The sequence below is a fragment of the Suricata suricatta genome, chromosome 4 (genome assembly GCF_006229205.1).
Source record: "Suricata suricatta isolate VVHF042 chromosome 4, meerkat_22Aug2017_6uvM2_HiC, whole genome shotgun sequence".
Lineage (NCBI taxonomy): Eukaryota > Metazoa > Chordata > Mammalia > Carnivora > Herpestidae > Suricata > Suricata suricatta.
In genome coordinates this window covers 11,243,226-11,266,896 of record NC_043703.1, presented here as the reverse complement: position 1 = coordinate 11,266,896, position 23,671 = coordinate 11,243,226, and the positions used below count along the sequence as shown (strand labels likewise).

General features: G+C 40.9%; 1 protein-coding gene and 1 pseudogene across 3 annotated transcripts in view; both read left to right on the top strand.

Annotated features, from left to right (window-relative positions):
• CLYBL (citrate lyase beta like) overlaps nucleotides 1-23,671 on the top strand; it is a 253,205-nt gene that overhangs the window by 15,494 nt on the left and 214,040 nt on the right. The window lies entirely within an intron of this gene.
• LOC115290883 lies at nucleotides 21,474-21,603 on the top strand (annotated as a pseudogene).

Below are 23,671 nucleotides of genomic sequence, written 5' to 3'. Positions count from 1 at the left end.
TAGGTCTGTGAACAGCTATGAAGTGTTACCCATTTGCAAGTTCTCTTTTGAACTACACCATACATAATGTCTTCCTCTTAGATAGCCTTTTGAGATTGACAGAGGTGCCTGCTTTTATAATAAAGGATTCAAAGTAAATATCTGTGAGAAAGTAAAATTTCTATTTTAATAAGATGCTAGTTTGGACAAGTCTTACTTACCTGTTCCCCTTCACTCTGTTCTAGCTGAGAAGGTAGAGTGACTATATGTTCTGTAAGTATTTGCAGGACACTTTTCAAATATGAATATTCAGAACACATAAATACTGGATATTTTAGAAGACACTTCCTACTTTATTGCTCTACTTGCCACCTTCAGTAAAATTAGGGTCACAGTTCAGTGATAGATTGTGTTCTCTGTTTAACTGAAAGTTCTACCTTGATAAAAAAAATTGAGTTATAAAAAGGGATTCTCTGTGAGTCTTTTAGAAGTGTATATGATTATTTAAAAATACCATTGCACATGTATACATTGTACCACTTTACAAGTAGTGCAGACTCATTTTTTAAAAAAATTTTAATTTTTTTAAAATTTAGTTTTGAGAGAGAGAGAGAACAAGGGAGGATCAGAAATAGAGGGAGATACAGAATCCGAAGATGGGCTCCAGGCTCTGAGTAAGCTGTCAACACAGAGCCCGACACGGGGCTCAAACCCACCAACCGTGAGATCATGACCTGAGCTGAAGTCTGACGCTTAACCGACTGAGCCACCCAGGCGCCCTAGTGCAGGCTCGATTTAGAGCACACTTGACTTATTTAATCTCACAGTAGTGTTTGTGAGAAAGATGATATGTCTTTCGTAATATACATATCAAAGACCATATGTATTTATTTTTTGGCCAAATGCAAAAGTGTAAGAAATCAAAAACAAAATATCTGCGCCAAATGCGGTTTTCACACAGAGGCACTGGAGGGAGCTCTAGCAATGAGAGATGTAAATTGTCTCCTTACAAACTTGCCTCTTCAGAAGATACAAGAGTTGGTTTTCCTGTCACTTTAAAAAATTTTTTTTATTTTTATTTTATTTATTTTAATATTTATTTATTTTTGAGAGAGAGAGAGAGAGAGAGAGAGAGAGAGTATGAGCCATGGGAGGGGCAGAGAGAAAGTGAGACCTGGAATCTGAAGCAGGTTCCAGGCCCTGAGCTGTCAGCACAGAGCCCGACGTGGGGCTTGAACCCACCAACTGCACGATTGTGACCTGAGCCTAATTCAGACGCTTAACCAACTGAGCCACTGAGGTGCCCCAATATATTTTTTTAAATTAAGTAATCTCTAGGCCCAATGTGGGGATCAAACTCACAACCCTGAGATGGAGAATCATATGCTTTACCGACTGAGTCGGCCGGGTGCTTTCTGTCACATTTTAAGACAAAAGAAAGACACATAGATGGCAGAAGAAAGAGTTCTATACTGAACTTTTCCTAAGGAACTTTAGAAGCAGATCTGTGCTCCGGGGCTCCTTATTACTTCTCCAGTCAGATGGGCCTCCTTGGCAGGGCTGTGTCTCTGGCCTGGGGCACTGTGCTCCTTCAAGTCTTTGCTCAAATGTCACCGATGGGAGAGGTCTTGCCCCACCGCCCTATGCAACATAGCGCCTTCCCCCAGCTAGCCTCCACACTCCCATCCCTCTCACTCTACCTGAAGTTTTTTCCACTGCATTCATGTCTACCTGACGTATTGTGTGCTTATCTGTTTATTGTCCTTCTTCACCCCGTCCCCCAGCAGACATTTGTTCTGTTTATCCATTGCTGTATGCCCCAGCCCTAAAATAGTACTTGGCACATGGTAAGTGCCCACTGTAAGTTTACCAAATAAAAAAGAATATTTAGGAAGTGAAGATAGTGTTTCTGGAAATTTGTGCCTTTTTTTTATTGTGGTAAAATATACATAACATAAATTTATCATTTTAACCATTTTTAAGTGCATAGTTAAGTGGCATTAAGTTGACTCACATTGTTGTATAACCATCGTTATGGTCTATCTCCAGAACTTTGTTATCATCCCAAACGGAAACTTATACCTACTATATAATAAGCTCCATTGTCTCCTGTCCCCAATCCTGTAATCACTATTCTTCATTTCTGTTTCTATGAATTTGACTATTTGACTCCTATATTCTCTCATAAGTGGAATCATGCAGTATTTGTCTTTTGTGTCTAGTGTATTTGACTTAGCATTAATGTCCTCAAAGCTTATCCGTGTTGTATCATATATTAGAGTTTCCTTCCTATTTCAGGCTGAATAATATGTGTATACACCACATTTTGTTTATTCACTCATCTACCAATGGACATTTGAGTTGTTTTCATCCTTTAGCTATTGCTAGTGTATATTTTATATAGAGCATAGAAATGTGATTTTTAGCTTTTGAGTCTAAAGTGGATTTCTTTGGAACCAATAATAGCTTCCTTAGATTATACCAATGAGTCATAGTTCACCCTTGGGTGATTTCTGCCTCAGGAAAATACTTTTAGTTCAGATTATGGTAGAAACCTACTTAAAATAAGCTTCAAAAGATCAGAATTGGTTTAATATCCCTATTGGTGCTATTTAAGTTTTTCTTACAAATGTAAAAAAAAAAAGTTCACAAAATCAAATTACTAACTCTGGTATAAGCAAGAAGATCCTGAATAGGTACGCTGGGGTTCTAGTCCAGTGCTGACCTTGCACTTAGCCCTTGACCTTGTTTAAGACTCTTGTCTAAATTGAGCCTTATTTTTCTCACAGTTAAAATAAGGGGATGGGGCGCCTGGGGGCTCAGTTGGTTGAGCGTCTGGCTGCAGCTCAGGTCATGATCTCACGGTTCGTGGGTTCATGCCCCGTGTCAGGCTCTGTGCTGACAGCTAGCTCAGAGCCTGAAGCTGCCTCAGATTCTGTGTCTCCCTCTTTCTCTGACCCTCCCCTGCTCATGCTCTCTCTCTGTCTCTCAAAAATAAATAAAACACATAAACAAAAGAAGACAAGGGGGATGGACTAGATGCCTCCTGCCAGTTGACATTCCATAATCTAGAAGGAATCTAGAAAGGAATTATTGACCTAAAGTAAGAGGACTTAGAATTCAGAGATATAAAATATATGGCTTTTTGAACTTTTAGTTATTTTGGTCCATTTCAGCTCAATTTGAACAGAGAATAAATGTAATAAAAGCTCTGCCTTCCCCAAATTTGTGGGTTCAGTCTGCACTTAATTGATTTGAACTCTTCCTGCCTTGTTGGGAGGTTGTTTTCTTCATGTACTGTTCATCCTTATCCTTTTTCTCTCTCTCTGCAGCAGGGACTGCTGCCAGCTCCTTGCTCTGTTCAAGCCCGTAGTTCAAGCGGCTGCTGACTGCCACAGCACAGAGGGGCTCTGATTTTGAAATAACTTGGGTGTACTGGAGATACAAAACCTAGAAAAGTTGGGAATAATTAGAGGTAGATACCCTAAATATTAGTCTAATCTGTAAGATTGTCTCAGAGAGTGGAGATGTGATTTTTGCCTGCATTCTATCCCCTTCCAGTTATCTCCTGCGCTCCTAGAGTTTCCTGCTGACCCACCAATGCCCCGGTGCATGGAGCACTGTCTCCTGCCATTCTAGCTCCCATAGTCCGCAGTTCACCTAGTGGTGCCTGGTGAATATGAGAAAACCAGCTTGTGCTGATGTCATGTTTGTAAGCCTCCCACATGCCTTACCTGCAATGGAGGTGGGCCACTAAAGAGAATTTTCCTTCTACCAGGGAAGCAAATGTGGACATAGCTTGTGGTGTTCCTCCTGTCCTCCAATTCCTGGACAAGGGTCCAGGCTGTGAATTTGGGTCATCAGTATCTCCCTCTGCTGCAGAAAAGCCAGGAATTTACCAGATGACCTGGTAACATGCTTGAAACTGGGGAGAGAACTTCCCTTAGAAACCTCCTTGCTCCTCCCCACCCCTTACACCCACTTCTTACTGACCTTAAACTTCTTAAAGTGAGCTCTCATCACCCCTTTACATGGCATAAATTCCCTGATATCCTTTGTTGGCTGCATGAAGTGCAGACCCCTGAGTGGGTTGTGCATGTGCCTCCTCACTTATCACCCACCTTTCTAACATCTCTCCCAGTGCTGGTTACCTCGCACCATTCAACCAGAATGCTCACTACCCCGCACACCACCCACCGCTCTCTCCCCTTTTCCTCTCCGTCCCACCTCTTATCTTCAGGTTCTGCCCACCTTTCAGGGCCTGTCCCAAATGCCAGTCCCCCCAGAAGCCATCCTTCCCTGTCCTCTCACACAGCTTCCATCCTTTCCCTGTGAAGCCTTGACTCCCCTCTAATGGCTCTTGCCACCATTTCCTCCATTAAGGTCAACTGGGATCAAAACTGAGTTGTGGGTGATGCCTCTCCCTTTCCCGCCTACACCCCATGTGTTGCCCGGTCTGTTGAGTTTCTTCATTTGTCAGCTCTGCACCACTGTATTTTCTGTTGCTGCTATAACAGATTGACACAAACTTAGAGGCTTAAAATAGGACAGATTTATTATCTGACACTTCTAGAGGTCAGGAGTCTGGAATGGGTCTCAGTGGGCTTAAACCAAGGTCTTGGCAAGGCTGCATTCTTTTTGGGGGAGTTGGGGAGAATCCATTTCTTAGCTATTTTAGCTTCTTGCTAGAGGCTGCCCACATTCTTTGGCTCATGGCCCCTTCCTTTGTCTTCAAAACCAGCAAAATGGGCAACCAATTCTTCACCCACTGCCCTCTTTATTTTCCTATCTCTCTCTTTTCTGCTCCCTCTTCCTCTTAGAACTTTGCTTGTGATTATAATGGAGTCCACTTGGATAATCTGGGCTACAATCCCTATATTAAGGGCAGCTGCTTAGCAACCTTAATTCTATCTGCAACTTTAATTCCATTTTGTCATGTAACCTAACAACTTCAGAGGATTCTGAGGGTTAGGACTTGTGCGTCTTTAGGGAGCCATTATTCTTTTTTTTTTTTTTAAGTTTATTTATTTTGAGAGAGAGAAAAAAGCACGAGTGGAGGAGGGGCAGAGAGAGAGGAGAGAGAGAATCTCAAGCAGACTCTGCACTGCCAATGTGGAGCCTGTTATGGGGCTTGAACTCATGAACTGTGAGATCATGACCTGAGCCGAGGTCAGATGCTTAACCAACTGAGGCACCCTGGCTTCCCTTTAGGGAGCCATTCTTAAGCTTACTACACATACTCTCCTAGATTCAGATTTGAGCTCATGGCATGTCTGTCTAATTGATCACCCACCTCGCCTCCCCCATTGCCTCCCATGTTACATACCACCTGCATAGATATTACCATGTATATTCTGTCATCAAGACCTGTTGGGTCTGCTTCTTGGATCTATCCCTTTCTCTTGGTCTCTGCTACCACCAGCTTGGTGGTCGTTTCGCATCTGGACCATTGTGAAAAAGGTCTTTTCCACTTGTACCCTTCCAAGTCATGTTTTAAAATTGAGGTAGAATTCACATTATGTGAGATTAATCATTTGAAACTGTACAATTTAGCACATTTACAATGTCTTACAACTATAATGTCTATCTAGTTCCAAACCATTTTCATCACACCAAAGGAAACCCTTTACCTATCAGCAGGCAGTCCCTGTTTCCTCTTCCACCAGCCCCTGGCAACTACTAGTCTGCTTTCTGTCAATGCCTCTACCTGTTCTGGATGTTTCATGTAAGTGGAATCATGCAGTATGTACGGTCTTTGTGATTGGCTTCTTTCACCTAGCATGTTTTTGAGGTTCATCCATGTAAGAGCACGTATCAGTCAGTATTTCATTACCTTTTGTGGCTGAATAGTATTCTCTTGCAGGTATATATTATATTCTGTTTATCCATTCATCAGTTGATGGACATTTGGGTTATTCTACCTGTTGATGATTGTGAATGGTGCTGTTATGCATATTCATATGTAAATATTTGAGTGCCTGTTTTCAGTTCTTTTGGGTATATATCTAGCTGTGGAATTGTTGGGTTATATGGTAATTCTGTGTTTAACTTTTTGAGTAGCCATCACAGTGTTTCCCACAGCAGCTGTACCAGTTTACATTCCACTAGCAATACATAAGGTTTTCAGTTTGCACACTTGCCAACTCTGGTTATTTTCCATTGTTTTTATTGTACCCATCCTGGTGGGTGTGAAGTGGTATCTCATCGTGGTTCCCTCCAAACCGTTTTTTAAATATACACATCAGTTAAGTAACTAGAATTTAAATAAGAATTTGAAAGAAAAAAATATGCATCAGTTCATTTCACTTCTCTGCTTAGTATCCTTAGAGCTCCTTCACCGCAAGCCTGGTCTTGTTCCTTCTACCCTTTGGAGCTCACCTGCTTCCACCTTCTCACATACTCTACCCCCTCCAGCATCATTGACCTGCACTTGCCTTTTTAAGCAAGGAAGGCAGACCATGGGCTTTGAGGCTTAAAGGAGTTCAGACACTTCCCCAAGGTCACACAGACCTGAGCGAGAGAGCCCTGGCCCTGCCACTTACTAGCCAGTTCCCTTTTATTTTGTCATCTATAAAAGCAGCTTGCGATCCTTACCAGAGAGAGAAGTTAGAAGAATTAAATGAGTTCGTGTACTAAATGCATGATGCCTGGCTCATAAGAACATCGATAACAATGAACATAAAAGGAAATAAGATAAATACATAAGAGCCACCTCTTTTGGGTGGGGGACGGCCATCTGAAGCATGTCCTCCCTCAGAGCTTCTGTTCTTCATTACGCTTGCAGTTCAATCTGATGTGAATGGGTCCATTTCCCTCTTATGTCTGGTCTCACCCACTCAACTAGAATCTCCATGTTTACTCTTTATGCCTTTACCCAGCATAGTGCCCAACACATAGTAGGTACTTATTAAATATTCTTGAATGGAAAAGCCATCATAGGGTCCCAGTAAACAGAATTCCTTACTCATTATTCACTTGACATGAGAGGGTGGAAAGGCAAACTTTTTATGTGTGAGTGTGGGTGTCTGTATGTTTTCCTAGATTATAGATTTGTCTAAACATTCCTGCTAATTTAAGATATCAAATCTGAAGGTTCTATCTTGGCTTGAGTTTTTGAACACAGTCCAGGGCTGTTTTCAGATTCCTCAGTATTCTTTCTCCTTTCTGTGAAGGAGTTTTTGAAAGCATAAAGGGGCATCGTTTGTACATACTTTTCTACACTATTCATTTATGTAAATGAGTTGTGGATGGAGGGGATATTTTAACGTCAAAACATGGCTTTACCTTGGCTTTGAGGTATCCCTAGGAGAACCCAGTCTGGGTCCATGTGGTTGAAACCTTCCCCCAGCCAGTGTTTCTGTCCCAGGTACATTCTGTTTATTTCAGAATTTCTCACCTGTGGAACACACTTCTGTCTTTCAGCTCAGTATCAACTCAGCACTTGGAAGATGTGTTTTTAAAAAAAAGTCACAGTCTTTCAGTTCAATGGAGGAATGTTAGGATCCAAGGCAATATTTACTTTTATTCTGAAATTTTCTTTTCTGCTATTGTTTTTCTCCCCATTCCACCCCTTCTCCAACCCCCACCCCAGATACCCTGCTTGATAGTAGGGTGAGGTGTCCTGGAAGGCTTGGACTTCTGACTTTGAGTCCAAACATGGATTGCTGATCACTGTTGGAGAAGAGTCCTCTACGCTCATAACTTCTCCATTGGGAATTAGTGAAATGAACCCACAGGCTGACGGGGGCGGAATTCTGTTGTTGATCTGATGCCTGGTGGGCTGGACGCCCCCTGAGGACACAGCGCCACGTTCCTCGTTTCTGTCTCAGTGCAGTGCCTGGGTGGAACTGCTCACCAGCAGAGGTGAAACCAGCCGGATGGCTCCACACATTCTGTTGTGTGTGGGAACCTCTGAGCTTTAGCAGCGAGCCAGTGACCAGCAGTGAGGAGTACTTTTTAGGCTCCACACACATTGGATGTCCTAAAACAAGGACCCCAGACATCAGCTGAAGAAATGACTATTAAAGATAGAAACAGGACTGTTAACACAGGTGCATTTTACTAATCTGTACTATTTTTGAGGCGTTAGTAAAAATGTTAGTATTTCCAGCATTATTGTTAATGAGGGATTAAAAAAAAAACTTTATCTTCACAACCATATGGCTTACTGCTTGATGTGGTTTTCTTTCCTTTTTTTTCTTTTCCTTTTTTGATATTTTCAAATTTGGCTTTTATTTTAGTAAGGATAAAACCGTTTTTTTTGCAGGAATTTATTTTATTCTGCAGGTAAATGGGAGAAGTATTTACGTCATAGAATATTTCTTTATAACAGGAAATTCTAGAATATATCAATGGTATTCTTAAGAGGTATATTTATTCCTTGAGGAGCCAGCATAGTGCCATGGCCCATGGTAGGTACTTAGTAAATGTTGACTAAATGGAATGTGTCACGGGAAGTGGTTAAGCAGAGGCGGGAGTGACTTTCAGAGGGCATGAGGATATTCCCAGAGAGGCTGACCTCTGAGCAGATTTGAAAGGACGGCAGGGGAAGGAAGGGCATTCCTGGCTGAAGGAGCTGCATGTGCAAAGGCACAGCAGGGGAATTAGGAGTGGGTGGCTGTAGAGTAGGGGTGCCTCGTGGCAGAGGGGCTGGGCATAGCTGAGCAGGTGGGTTGGGGCCGGCTGTAAAGGATTTCAGAGTTACATCCTGCTGGCAGTGGGGAGGCAGTGGAGATGTTTACTGTCTCTCAGTCTCCATCAACTGAGTGCTTCACTCCACACTCTGGTTTAGGGTGTAGTCCCTCAGCGTGTCAACCTCTTGCCTTTCTCTTTCCTTTTAATTACACTCAAATTGTGCTGGGAAACCTAATTGGAACAGAAAGTGATGAAACTGTAGCCCTTGGGGCAGGCCAGTTCATCCCTTCCTCCTAATGCACTTACTATATTTAAATACTTCTAGTTATTTGGACCCTTCAGGTGACTTCATTTCTCTGAATACTATACACTTAGCTTCCTACATCTGCAGTTAATTTCTTAAGCGACTTTAATGAGAAACTTCAAACAGTTTAAATGTCAATTACCAAAAAAGTGAGGTTTTCAAATCCCAGTAATCTGTCCATATTGGGCAGTGGAACATAATCCCGGGTGGATGTAATTTAAGACAGATGACATTCCAGAGCTTCTCTTAAAAAGAGCTTATGTATCTTTAGGAATAACAGGCAGGCCCTGTTGTTGCTACAGTCACAGAACTGCCTCCGATTCTGGCTTCTCTGGCACAGGCTCTGTGCTCAACGCTTTCAGTTCACGGCATTCATTCTGGCTCTGTGTTTTGGCTGTTGCTTTTTAAACTGAGAAGATCCAAAACCTACTCTGTACATAAAAGTATGCTGAGAATATAGTAATTGTAATAATTCCAATTTTTAATCCTGTACTTTTGAGAGGAATTAAGTATTCATGATGTACTTTATCATAGATTTATTCTTTTTCTTCATAGATTTTTTTTAAAGATTTTAAGTAATCTCTACACCCAACATAGGGCTTGAACTCACAACTCTAAGATCAAGAGGTGCACACTCTGCTGTCTGAGTCAACCAGGTGCCTTTTCTTTCTTTCTTTTTTTTTTTAATTTATTTTAAAATTTACATCCAAGTTAGTTAGTCTATAGTGCTATAATGATTTCAAGAGTAGATTCCAGTGATTCATTCCCGATGTGTAACAGCCAGTGCTCATCCCAACAAGCGTCCTTCCTAAAGCTCTTACCCACTTAGCCACAACCCCTCAAGCAACCCTCAGTTTGTTCTCTGCATTTAAGAATGTCTTAGGTTTTGTTTCCCGCCTTGTTTTTATATTATTTTTGCTTCCCTTCCCTTATGTTTATCTGTTTTATCTTTTAAATTCCTCATCTGGGTGAACTCATATAATTGTTTTCTCTGGCTAATTTTGCTTCACATAGTACCCTCTAGTTCCATCCACATAGTTGCAAATGGCAAGATTTCATTCTTTGTAATTGCCAAGTAATGCTCCAGTGTGTGTGTGTTTGTGTGTGTGTGTTTGTGTGTGTGTGTGTGTGTGTACACACCACATCTTCTTTATCCATTCATCCATCGATGGACACTTGGGCTCTTCCATACTCTGACTATTGTTGATAGCGCTGCTATAAAAATTGAGATGCATGTACCCCTTTGAAACAGTACACCTGTATCCCTCGGATAAATACTTAGTAGTGTAGCTCGGGTGTAGGCCTAGGTGCACCTTTTCAGTGCATGGGTTAATCTTAAGTTTCTGACTGAGAAATCCTGGTTTGTTTCTTGCCACTCTCACCTTTTTTTTTTTTCCTCCTGTGTTCCTTCCTTTGCCTTTATTTTTGATTAAGATAAAATGCATGAAGAAAAAAGTTGAATATAGGGATAAGTATTATTTTGACAGGAAGTAACACCAAAAGCTTGCAGAATAAATTAAGCTTGCTTAATTTAATGTGTTATGTGCTACAGAGTAAACAATTTTGGGCAGCTAGTTTAGTTTTCTCCACTTCTAAGCCTCTGACAAATGATCTTAGATAATCCTTAGTCTTAAAAAGGAAAACTTTATATATGTGACTTTTAAGTTCAGTTTTGTTATTCTTTGAAGACTTTTTTATGTAAGACAATTATATGAAATTGTTTTAGTTGAATTTGAAATTTTAAAGAAGCTTTAAAAGCAGAGTCTCTCATATTGAACTGTTTTTCACATGTTTTAGATTTAAAAGTTAATTTGTGGAGTGGCCGTGTGGCTTAGTCAGTTTAACGCTTGACTTTGGCTCAGGTCATGATCTCGTGGTTCGTGAGTTCTAGCCCCATGTCAGGCTCTGTGCTGGCAGCCTGGTGCCTGCTTTGAATTCTGTGTCTCCCTCTCTCTCTGCCCCTCCCCTGCTGATGGTCTGCCTCTCTCTCTATCTCAAAAAAAGTTAATTTGCCTTTTCTTTTTAATGTTTATTTATTTAAAAAAATTTTTAGTGTTTATTTATTTATTTGGGGGGAAAGAGAGAGAGAGTGAGCAGGGGAGGGTCAGAGAGAGGGAGAGAGAGAATTCCAAGCAGGCTTCATGCTGTCATCACAGAGCCTGACATGGGACTCGATCTCACAACCAGGATATCATGACCTGAGCTGAGATCAAGAATGCTCAATCAACTAAGCCACCCATGCACCCCTGATTTGCCTTTTCTAGTTTTAAAAGATACCAAGAAAATAAAAGTTTCTTCATTAAGCAGTCATTATTTGTCAACTGCTTTTGAAAATTGAGAAATTATGTTTAGTGTGTATGGCTTTAGGTTATACCCCACCCCCAGGAGAAATAATGTTGTAAGTATTCATCATCCTGCTATCTATCCATTTATCTATTTAGCCTGCCATAAGTGACTTTCAAAGGTAAAGAAATAGTCATACAAAGTTAGATAGAACGGAATGTGTGACTTTTGTGTATTTTCTGATAATTAGTCCTGTTTTAAAGGCTTCTAGAGTTCTTTCAAAAGCACCTTATTGGTGCTGCATTTAGCATGTTGTATGTTGTTAAAACCTCATAGAAAGAAATGTAGACGTCACAAATTGTGCACTTTATAGAATCTGGTATGCTAACATCACTTTTCCATGTATCGGTAATCTTTGTGTTGTGGAATACATATATCATATTTACAAAACTTATGTCTGGCTTATCTGATTGAAATTGAAATGAACATTTTCCGGTCGTTACTTCTCAACATTCTAATTGACTACTACCTACTAAATGTATATTTAAGGCAAAATGTAAAGGATCAGTGTCTTGCTTAATCAGCTTTAGAGGTATAAAGTTAGGATGTGAATTCACATCCCCTCTCTCTCCAGAGAGGCGACTTGATGACTTTTCCTTCTCTCAGTAATGCAGTAGAGCCTATTTGGCTTAATCAGCAGCCTTGGGAGTTGGAGCAATCATTTGAAATATTGAGTGGAAAAGTTCCTTGCACTTGGAAAAGTCAGGAGGCCAGGAGTGAGAGACAAATCCACATCCTTTCCCTGGTGGCCCCTCACCTGTGAATTCGCACCAGGGTGGTAATAAAATTGTAGGAGCTCATTTTATGTGAAACCATTAGCAGCCTGAGAACTTGGAGCTAGCTGCCTCTCATACTTTAAGACACTGGAAGGTGTCATTTATAAGCATGGAGAGCTTGAAGGAAGGCAGAACAGGCTTGTAAACTGTAGCTTTAGGCTCTGGACAGTAATCAGTTTGTAATATAGTTTAGTCTTAGGCTATCAGAATCACAAATGTGCCTTTAAGTGTTGCAGGCAAAGCCCATGAAACATCTGACTATATAAAATGTAGAGACAATGGCTAGTTATTTCCCAGCTGTTCTTGGGGATATGTTATTTTCTTTTTGTTCCCTCATGGATAAGAGTGGAGGGGAAGGGGACCATGAGGCAAGTGGAACAAGTAAAACTAAATATTTGTGTAGGTTTGTTTTTTTTATGTCGGCCATGATGAGAGGAGGTTTCACCTTTTTTTAAAAAACGTTTTTATTATTTTGAGAGAGAGAAAGAGCTCAGAGAGAGAGGGAGAGAAAATCCCAAGTAGGCTCTGCACTGTCATCACAGGGTCTGATGCAGGGCTCAATCCAATGAACCTCAAGATCATAACCTGAGTCTAAATCAAGAGCCAGATGCTCAGCCGACTAAGGCACCCAGCACCTTTGGAGGTGTGGCTGACTCTGTGTTCCTAGCCCAGGGCAAGTGGGTATGAGAGCCCTTGGGAATGGGGAAATAGGGAAATATTTCCAGCTTCCGTTGGCTCATAAGGTGGAGGTTCCTCAACATGAGGTCAGAATTCAGGTTCTTGGCCACCTGTGGAATGACAAATGGCCCTCACTGTGGGCTAGCCCAGCTTCAGGATCTCTGCTGATGATCCCAAGAAATGACTCTTTAACTGAACCATGAAGACAACCAGAAAATTATGTAAGAATTTAAGAACCCATTTTGCAGATCAAGAACCATCTACAGAATCTACCTGGGCATAATGATGTTTATACCAGGGCATGCCAGGCTTTGCCTCCAGAACAGTACAACATGACTGTTTCAGTCTCAGTGTGCTCCAAGTACCCAGGGCGTGCCCTCTTCCAGGAGTTCAGTAAGTTACCTGAAATGTCCCTGCTGCTTAGCGGTGGTCCTCCTGCTCCAGGATCCTGTGGCAGTGAGAGACCCAGGTTCTTCTGCAGCTCTGTTGCTTGTCTCTTTGGCCAGTAGGAATCAGCCTTTTCGATTCTGGAGATCGTGAGAAAATTGTAGCTGTTCGGTAATATTTCTGTCCTTCATATCAAGGTCCAGTTCTTTCCAAAGGACACAGAGGGATTGGGCAGGAGAGAGGTGGCTCTATGCCAAGAGATAAGTATTATCTTGGAGAAATCAAGACCTAGACCCTGGGTTCCTGTTGCTCTGGATTCTTGTTTTTTGTTTGTTTTTTTTAATTTTTTTTAATGTTTTATTTATTTTTGATACAGAGAGAGACAGAGCATGAGAGGGGGAGGGGCAGAGAGAGAAGGAGACACAGAACTGGAAGCAGGCTCCAGGCTCTGAGCTAGCTGTCAGCACAGAGCCTGACGTGGGGCTCGAACCCATGAACGTGAGATCTGACCTGAGCCGAAGCCAGAGGCTTAACCGACTGAGCCACCCAGGCGCCCGGACCGGATTCTTGTTTTTAGCTGGGTTCCTTTTTAAGACCTTTTTCCCACAAGGAGATGTTACGCTAATCCTCTCTTGAGGCTCTCAGGCTATTTCAGTACATGTCAGAGATGGTGTTTATGCATTTGAAGGTAATCTCTGCTAACGTACATGTTCAGAGTCACCAGGTAGAATCTTCTCTAGTGGTGTGGTCAGAAGGCTGTGCGCATTCCCACCGGCTCGGAGAGGTGCCCAGAGTTGGTAAGATATGGATTCTTTGCTAAGGCAGCCTCTCTTGCTGCCAGTGTTCTGCACCCTACCAGGGTGGGACCCCCGCTGGAAGTAGATGGTTCTCATCCAGCAGAGTGCTTGGATGCTGGCTACCCATCCCCATCCTCTCCTGCAGAAGCAGCTCAGGGCCTTCCTTGTTCGCTGCCTTGTGGACCACATGCGCGATGCTGTTCTGAGAGGCAATATGGGAGATATTATCCTGAAAAATTATGAAATGCCTCTTTCTAAACCATCCTGTTCTCTTATGCTTCCTTACCTTTCTTAACTCTGGAGCTCCTTGTAGTGCAGGCGTTAATGCTTTTGGGAGGAGGTCTTCCTGAGGTTGAGGGAGGCTTTAGGAAGGCTGCTGGCTAGTACAGCTCTCAAAAACATTTTTTAGTCATAACTCTGGCACCAGTCTGGTAGGACTTGAGAAGGCTCAGAGAAGTGCTGAAACTGCAAGAGTTATGGGCAGGGACTTTGCCCATTTTACAAGTGTTGACTAAAGTAGTTCTGAACAAGAAAAGCATTTGATGGAATCTTATCTTGTACAAAGACATTATTTTTGGCCTCTCTCTTTTTTTTCCCCTCTTTTCTTTCACCATTCCCCCATAACCTTCTCTTCCAGCTGAGCTTTCTAATCCCCAGTTGCCCTGTACTATTCATCTTAATCCCAGATCTGCCCTCTCCTCTATCCTGTTCTTATTCTCAGGGAGGATTACATTATTCTGAGCTCCATGTGCCAAGACCTGTGCTTGTGCCTTTGTATATTATCATAGGGAATTCTTTGGCCCATTTTATGTATGAAGCAAGTGAGAGTCAGGGAAGTTATTGACTTATCCAAATTCATATACCTACTAAGGAATGGAGCAGAAGCCACACCCCTGTTTCTGAAGCCCGTTCACTGAATCACTACATTTCAGTCATCTAGTCTGGGAAAAGAGTATTCTTTTGTTGCTACCCAAAGAGATGTTAATATAAAATGTTTGTAAATTGGAGTTTTGTTAAGTAAATTGTGCTGTAGTCATACCATAGTAATGATGTAGCTGTTAAAAATAATATGGTAGTTCCCATGAATGGCGAAGTAGATTGATTGCACTAAACCTTCCTTAGATAACGTTTATGTAATCTGCAAAAAGTATTTTTAAAAACCAACTATTTTAAGGCAGTAGAAAGCAAGCAAAATCAGGCAGAAACTGGAACAGATCTACCCTTGAAACACAAACTACAATGGATAGTTTTTTGGTGACTTTTACCAGAACGCCCTTCAAATCCACCTTATGTAAGTGGCATAAAATAGGCACAGCCTTACTGTACTGGGTTGTTAGAAGGAGCGGCAGAGACTGGCAGAGCAGCCAGAAAGTTAGGAGAAAATCCCAGAGGGAGGGAGCTCAGAGGGAATAAACTCCAAAATTTACATCTAAAATGGCACAAATCCTTGGCTAGCCACTAAGCTGTGTGTGTGTGTGTGTGTGTGTGTGTGTGTGTGTGTGTGTGTGTGGAGAGAGCTTCCAGTGGAACTAATGAAAAAGCAACAGCTGGAAGCTGAAAGAACTGAGCAGAGGTCTTAGCTGCTGCTCACCACAGAGGAGACAGCAAATTAACTGTTCGTTAGAACAAAAATTACACTTCAGAGAAATATATAAAATATAGAATCTCTATAACATGTTAATCATAATGTCCAAAATCCTATTAAAAAATCACCATATCAAATCATTATGTTGAATACCCTAAAGAATACAATGTTATATGTCAATCATAGCAATAAAATTGAGGAAAAAAAACTGTATAGATGAAGAAACAAGGGGGGGAAAGCAGTTAATTGAGGTCAAACTCAAGATGATCCATACGTTGCCTTTAACAGATGGGGTTTAAAGCATCCATCATAAGTATGTCCAAAGACTTAATGGTAAATATATACACAGTGAATGAGCAGATAAAGAACATCTCCTTAGAAATTGACACACTAAGGGCTCCTGGGAGGCTCCATGTTTAAGGTCTGATTTTGGCTCAGGTCATGATCACACAGTTCGTGGGTTCAAGCCCCTCAGCAGAGTCTGTGCTAACAGCTCAGAGCCTGGAGCCTGCTTCGCATTCTGTGTTTCCCTCTCTCTGTGCTCCTCCCCCACTTGCACATTCTCTCTCTCTCTCTCCCTCCCTCCCTCTCACTCAAAATTAAAAAAAAAAAAAAGAAATAGGCACAGTAGTTAAAAGGGCTAAAAGATTGGTGATTTTAAGTGGCTGGAGGAGAGGGGGAAATGGGGAATGACTGCTTAATATGTATGGAGTTTCCTTTTGGGGTGATGATGAAAATGTTTTTAACTAGATAATGGTGATGCTTGTACAACATTGTGAATATATAAAATGTCAATATGCTTTAAAATGGTTAAAATTAATTTTACAAAAAGAGAGCCGAAAAGTATATTCACTAAGTTGAAAACCTTACTGGATCAGCTTAATAGTGGATTGTAGACAGCACAAGAATCAATGAACTCAAAATAGATCAGTAGTAATTACTAATTTGATGAAGACAGAAAAATGATTGAAGAGAAATGAATAGAACCTCAGAGATCTGTGAGACAGTATTAAGCAGTCTGATGTATTTAATTAGAGTTATAGAAGAAAAGAAAAAAGAGGCCCAATAAATATTTGACAGAGTAATGGATAGAAAGTTCCTCAACTTTTTTTTGAAAGTTCCCAAATTTGATGAAATACATTAACCTGCAGATCACTCAACAAACCCTCAGCAATATAAATCTCACCGCCCCCCCCCCACGCACGAAAGCCACACTGCTGAAATCCAAAAATAAAGTCTTTAAAGCATCCAGATGAAAAACAGATACATTACTTATAAGGGAACAGAGATATGAATGGCAGCAGACTTCTCACCAGTAACAATGGAGAGTAAAAGATAAATGGATTGATATCTTTAAAGTGCTAAAAGGAAAGAAAAAAAAAGTCAACCCAGAATTCTATGTTCAGCAAAACTATCCTTCAGAAATGAAGCTAAAATAAAGATGTTTACAGGTAAGCAAAAATGGAGAGAATTTGTTTCAAGGAAATCCACACTATAAGAAATGCTAACGGAGGGGCACCTGGGTAGCTCAAGTTGTTTAAGTGTCTGACTCTTGGTTTCAGCTCAGGTCAGATCTCATAGTCATGAGTTTGAGCCTCACATTGGGCTCCATGAACAGTGCAGAGCCTGCTTGGTATTCTCTCTGACTTTCTCTCTCTTGCCATTTTCCACTCCTTCTGTTTTTCTCTCAGAATAAATAAATAAACTTAAGTTTTTTTAAATAAAAAATAAATTTTAAGAAAATGCCAAGAAAGTTTTTTAGGCTGAAGAGGAATAACCCCAGATAATAACTTGGATATATAAAAAGGAACGTAGATCACCAGAAATTATGAAGATAAGAACCAGGTAGATCACTCTGTGCGCATATGAGCATGTAACAATAACTAACAATAATAAATATTTATATAGCAATTAGTGTTCCAAGTGCCTTACGTATGTTATTTAACCCTCACAATAATCATGTAAAATGAGGATTATAATTAACCTTATTTTATAGATGTGATAACTGAGGCCAGGGTGACTTGCGCAGTGTCCCACAACTAATAGGTGGTAGACGTAGGATTCAAATTCAGCATTCTGATTCTAGAAGCTGTCTTCTCAACTATTCAACTCAAATCAAATTGCCTTTTGATATATTAACACCTGAACAAAGTGGTGTGCATATAGTATCGTTGTGTAAATAAAAGTATATATGAAGATACTAATTATTTTTAGGAAGAATACATAAGCTTTTAATGGCGGTCACCTTTGGGGAAAGATTGAAGGCTTGGAGTATGGAAGGGGAAACTAGAGTTTTGAATGTTTTTAATGTGCTTGTATCACTTTTATTTTTGAAAAATAAAATTATAATGTCATGAAATAGCTGGGGGAAATATACATAGTTTGGGGTGGGGGAGTAATAATCTGTCTCTGCCTTGTAAGGAATTTGACAGAAATGAGGAATATGTGGACTGGGAGTCAGGATTCTGGGTTAACAAGATGCTGTCATTTGACAAAGGCTGTCATGCAAGTGTCAGGTAGTATTGTCTGGTCTTTGACACTTTTGTCCCTTCGTTGAATCTTATCCATCCCCAGGCTTCCCCTCTCACTCAGGAGAGGACTCCAGGGAAACACTTCTTGCTCTGAAGTTCTCTCTTCCACATTGCCATCTCAACACACAGTCTCGCTGAATTCTTACTCAGAGCTGCTGATATAAGGCCCCCTGGCTGGTTCTGTCCAAGGTTACTTACTACGAAGAGGTGGAACCAGGATTTGAACAGGGTGGTAGGACTCATAGGCACCCTCTCAGTGCCTGTGAAGTGTGAAGTCCTGTGCTGGTTAACGTTACATCAGGTAATGCTCCCCATTGCTGGATCAGGGAACCAAGGAGCAGAGGGCTGGGCACCTGCCCCAATATAAAACTAAGGCAGAGTTGGGATCCCAACCACAGATCCTGTTCCAAAGCTGGGATTCTTTTGACAAGGCTGTGCTGGCCTGGTATCTTTTGTGCACTCTTTCACCCAAGGCTAAATCTTAGGTCACAACCCAATTGAATTTTGAAAAATCACCCACTTGAGGATGATAGAGATATATGCCGTTTGGAAACCAGGAGTCTTCACATTGAGGAACAGTGTGGCCTTAGAATTTATCATCCAAAAGTGGAAATTTTTGAGAATGAAAAGGGTGCTGTTAACATTGACATGGGGGGCACCTGGGTGGCTCAGTTACATCAGGTAATGCTCTCCATTGCATCCCGCTCTTGATTTTGGCTCAGATTATGATCGTTCATGGGATTGAGCCCTAGGCTCTGTGCTGAAAGCATGGAGACTGCTTGATATTCTTTTCCCTCTCTTTCTGCTCCTCTGCTTGCTCTCTCTCTCTCTCTCTCAAAATAAATAGATGAACTTAAAAAAATAATTTTAATATTGACACTGGGACATTAGAAGTCAGCCAAGACTGTTCAGGCAAACCAGGGCTTGTGGTCACTCTATACATACAGCATGTTATTTAGCGCCCTCACATATTTATTGTTATTTGTAAATTCTACTTTTTGAAATGCAAGTCTCTGAAATGCATAAATTAAATCTACAACTTTTAATCATACATTGTTTCATAAATATGGGCAACCATAACAGTAACTACTTAACTAAATCCAATTCTAGAATATAAGCATTTGTAGTCATTCTTAAAGGAGTGCACCAATGCTTTAGCAGTTATTTAAATACATTTATGTATAACACATGAAAGCCAAAAACAAAAATTAAATATAAACCCCATCCTTTTTCCCTACACAAGATGACTATATTTTTAGAACCACGGATTGGCGTATGCACTGAGCACATTTGAGTACACTTATGGAAATGGATAATTGGACAAAATATTTGATATTGAAATTATCTTGGAAGATTCCAGGCATGTGTTTGCCCTACATGTAGTTGAAAATTTATATTCACTATGTAGTGTAGAGTTTAATTAAATAGAATGTTCTGATTTTAATCTGACTTTTTATACTTACAAAATTAAGTTTGGGGCACCTGGCTGGCTCACTTGATAGAGCATGTGACGTGCTTTTTTAAAAGTTTATTTATTTTGAGAGACAGAGCACAAGCTGCGGAGGGGCAGAGAGAGAATCTTAAGCGGGCTGCCAGCATGAGCCTGATGCGGGTTTTGATATCACCAGCCATGATATTATGACTTGAGCCGAGATCAAGAACAAGATGCTTAACTGACTGAGCCTCTCAGGCACCCTACACTCCTGATCTCGGCTCAGGTCATGATCTCCTGGTTTGTGGGATCAAGCCCTGTATTAGTCTGTATGCTGAGTGTGGAGCCTGCGTAGGATTCTCTCTCTTTCTCTCTCTCTGCCCTACATGGCTCATGTGTGTGCACATTCTCAAAATAAATAAATAAATAAATAAATAAACTTTAAAATAAAATTAAGTTTGATTCTTTTATTTTTGGTATTTTTACATGAAAACTGATGCTCAAAGCACCTATCAAAACAATTTTATGTATTTTTCATATGAGGCACTTTATTTGTATATTTGTTTAGAGAAAGAGCATGAGCAGAAGAGGGGCAGGGAGGGAGAGAGAAGGAAGAGAGAAGGTTGGTTTTTGTTTTTTTTTTTTTTTAGTTTGAGAGAGAATAAGCAGGGTAGTGGCAGAGAGCAAGGGAAACAGAATCCCAAGCAGGCTCCACACCGTCAGTGCAGAGTCGATGCGGGGCTCAATCCCACGAATGATGAGATCATGACCTGAGCTGAACTTAAGAATGGGGTGTTTGGGGCACATAACTGGCTTAGTCAGTTAGGTGTCTGACTTCGGCGCAGGTCTTGTTCTCATGGTCCATGGGTTCGAGCTCCACGTTGGACTCTGTGCTGACAGCTCGGAGCCTGCTTCGGATTCTCTGTGTCCTCCTCTCTGCACCTCTCCCACTCACACTCTGTTTTTCTCTCTCTCTCTCAAAAATAAATAAAATATTAAAAAAAAAGAAAGTGGGATGCTTAACCGACTGAGCCACCCAGGTGCCCTGAGAGAGAATCTTAAGTAGGCTCCACCCTCAGCATGGAGCCCAATGGAGGGCTCAGTCCCATGACCCTGGGATTGTGACTTGAGCCCACATGAAGAGTTGAATGCTCCACCAACTGAGCCACCCAGGTGCCTCTTTATGAGGCAGTTTAATAGATGGGACAGTAGCATCCGTCACTATTTAATATGTTTGCTTATCTCATTATGGGTTTGAAAAATCATTTAGTTTGGAGCCAACTAAAATGTCCCTATAGTTTTTATATATGTTACTTGAAATAAAATGTCATCTTTAATGTTTCACTAGCTTCCCCATGTTAGGCTGAAGATACTTTGTTGTATCAGATATCTTTTTGTATTTTATTTAGGTCCATATGTACTTGTTTTAAGTAGTTGGAATTATTGCTAAGGCTAGTGGAAGATATTTAAGTGTAAAAAAATGAGGGCTTTTTCCCACAGTGTTCTTTCAAATAGTTGATAGATGTGAAAAACATTTAGCAGGTTTTCTGCCTTTCCACGTTCTCCTGAGCTGTGCTTCTGAAGAAGTACTCCTGCAGAACTACTTCAGTACTGCGGTATTACAGATGCAGCGTCATCTAGAAGGAAAAATTGAGTGTGGGTTTGAAGTTGACAAGTGATGAAAAGTAGCCCTGAATTGTCAGAAAGTGAAGGCCTGGAACCAGTGACTTAATGGGCGGTGTCCTCTGCTATTTTATCTTAAGGACTGTAGGACTTTTACTGTTCTGGAAATATGTATGCACGCACACAGTTATAGACACATCTACTTAAATACACACATGTATGAATATGAATATATGGGAGGAGGTGTAAATCTAAACTACTCACTGATACATCTCCTAAAAATATGTTTCCTTTATGGGAGGACTTGCCAAAAAAATCAGTGCGTAGCGTTAACTTCGTTCCAGAATTATTGCTCTTCCAACATAGGACTTTCATCGTTTGGTTTTATGAATTGCATTGACGATAGCTTTGCACAGTGGCAGTACCGTAGCCAATGAGGTTTATCCAAGGCGCAGTTATTGCTAATTGAATCGTATTGACAAATGACAAATGTAAAAAATGTGTAATTTTTGTTGGTGGAGTTTTTTCTGAAAATTCTTGCTTTCAATCTTGTGAGGAGTCTTTTTTCTGGTCACCAATGCAAACATACAATCCTACATTGTTTGCAGTTTATACAACCTCAGTTGATATATAGTATGCTTTTTGCTGATTTTTAAATATGAGGGGTACCTGGCTGGCTCAGTCAGTAGAGCGTGCACGTCTTGATGTCAGGGTTGTAAGTTTGAGCCCTATGTTGGGCATAGAAATTACTTAAAAATAAAATCTTAAATAATATATGAGTAGGGTGCCTGGGTAGCTCAGTGGGTTAAGCATCAACTCCTGATTTCAGCTCAGGTCATAATGTTATGGTTTGTGGAATCAAGCCCCGTATCTGGCTCCATGACGACAGCATGGAGCCTACTTGGGATTCTCTCTCTCCCTCTTTCTCTGCCCCTACCCTGCTCATGTGTGCATGAACCCCCCCAAAACAAACTTAAAAAAAATATATGAGTAATCATTCAAATGTTTATTTTGAGAGAGAGAGGGAGAGAGAGAATCCCAAGCAGGCTCCATGCTCAGTGGAGAGCTGAAAGCAAGACTTGATTCCATGACCTTGAGAACACAACCTGAGCCAAATACCAAGAGTCACTCCTTAACTGACTGAGCCACCCAGGTACCCCTGAGTAATTAATCATTTATAACCTAGCTTAAAATGAATTTTAAATGGATAAGGTAGGAATCCAGATGGACCAAAGCTATTTATATTACTTTGGCACTGTATACATCTTTCCATTATTTATTATACCAGTAAAAAAAAAAAAAACTTCATTAAAAATAGCCCTACAATAAAAGAAGGGATGAAAGTACAGAAATAAAAAGTCCAAGATGAATTCAGTAGTGTTAGGTGTTTCTGAGATTGGTGCATTTCCTTTTTTTTGAAATGTCAATTCAAATTAAACCTTTTAAAATTAAATTTGAGTGGTGCCTGGCTGGCTCAGTCAGTTAAATGTCAAACTTCAACCCAGGTCATGATCTCTTGGTTTATGGGTTCGTGTCTGGCATCAGACTGTGTCCTGGTAGCTAACAGCTTGGAGCCTAGAGCCTGTTTTGGATTCTGTGTCTCCCTCTGTCTCTGCCCCCTCCCCTGCTTGTACTCTCTCTCTCAAAAATAAATGGTAAAAAATTTTTTTTAATTAAATTTGAAAACAATGCTCCCCAATTTTTTGAATGGAATTTTAATTCTATTTATTTATTTATTTTTCAGATAATTTTGGGGCACCTGGGTGGCTCACTTGGTTTAGCAGCAACTCTTGGTTTCAGCTCAGATCATGATCTCATGGTGTATGAGTTTGAGCCCAGAGTTTGGCTCCGCAGCTGGCAGCACGAAGCCTGCTTGGGATTCTCTCTCTCTCTCTCTCTCTCTCTCTCTCTCTCCCTTTCTCTCTGCCCCATCCCTACTCATGCTGTTTCTCTCTAAGTAAATAAATAAATTTTAAAAAAAGAGAGAATGTTAAAAAACTAGATGTCCAATGTGGGGGTCAAACTCTTGTGACCCCGAGATCAAGAGTAACATACTCTATTGACTGAGCCAGCCAGGTGCCCCTGAGTGGAATTTTTAAATACAATGCAAAAAATGCATACCTGTGTTAATGAAAATCCATAGGACACATATCAGAGATGACTCCCCCAGGAGAAACTTGTTGAAGAGTCCCAAGTTCTCCGACATAGTGCAAGATTCTGAGAGATTATTGGGAAAGATCCTCATTTCTGACCTCTCACTTTAGGCAGGTTTGGTTTAGAGGCCCATGCTTACTGGGGAAGGTAAGGGCCTCATCCTATGGGCACTCTGACCCTTCAATACTTCATCTTTGGCCAATGTGTACCTCCTGTGAGGATGGGAATATTTAGTTACCATTAGCCAAAGCAGCCATGGGAGAGCTAGGTGGGTTTCTTGAATCTGCCACCAGCATGAAAACCAAAACATTGGCTTCTTTCTAATTTATTGAACTCAAGTGCTTACTGGGCATGGTCTTCCCAAGGACTTCACCCCTGGGCTCATGACGTTCCTAACTGGCATTTTCTTGTCTCTGGAGTCCCCAGAATCATCTGTTGACCCAGAATC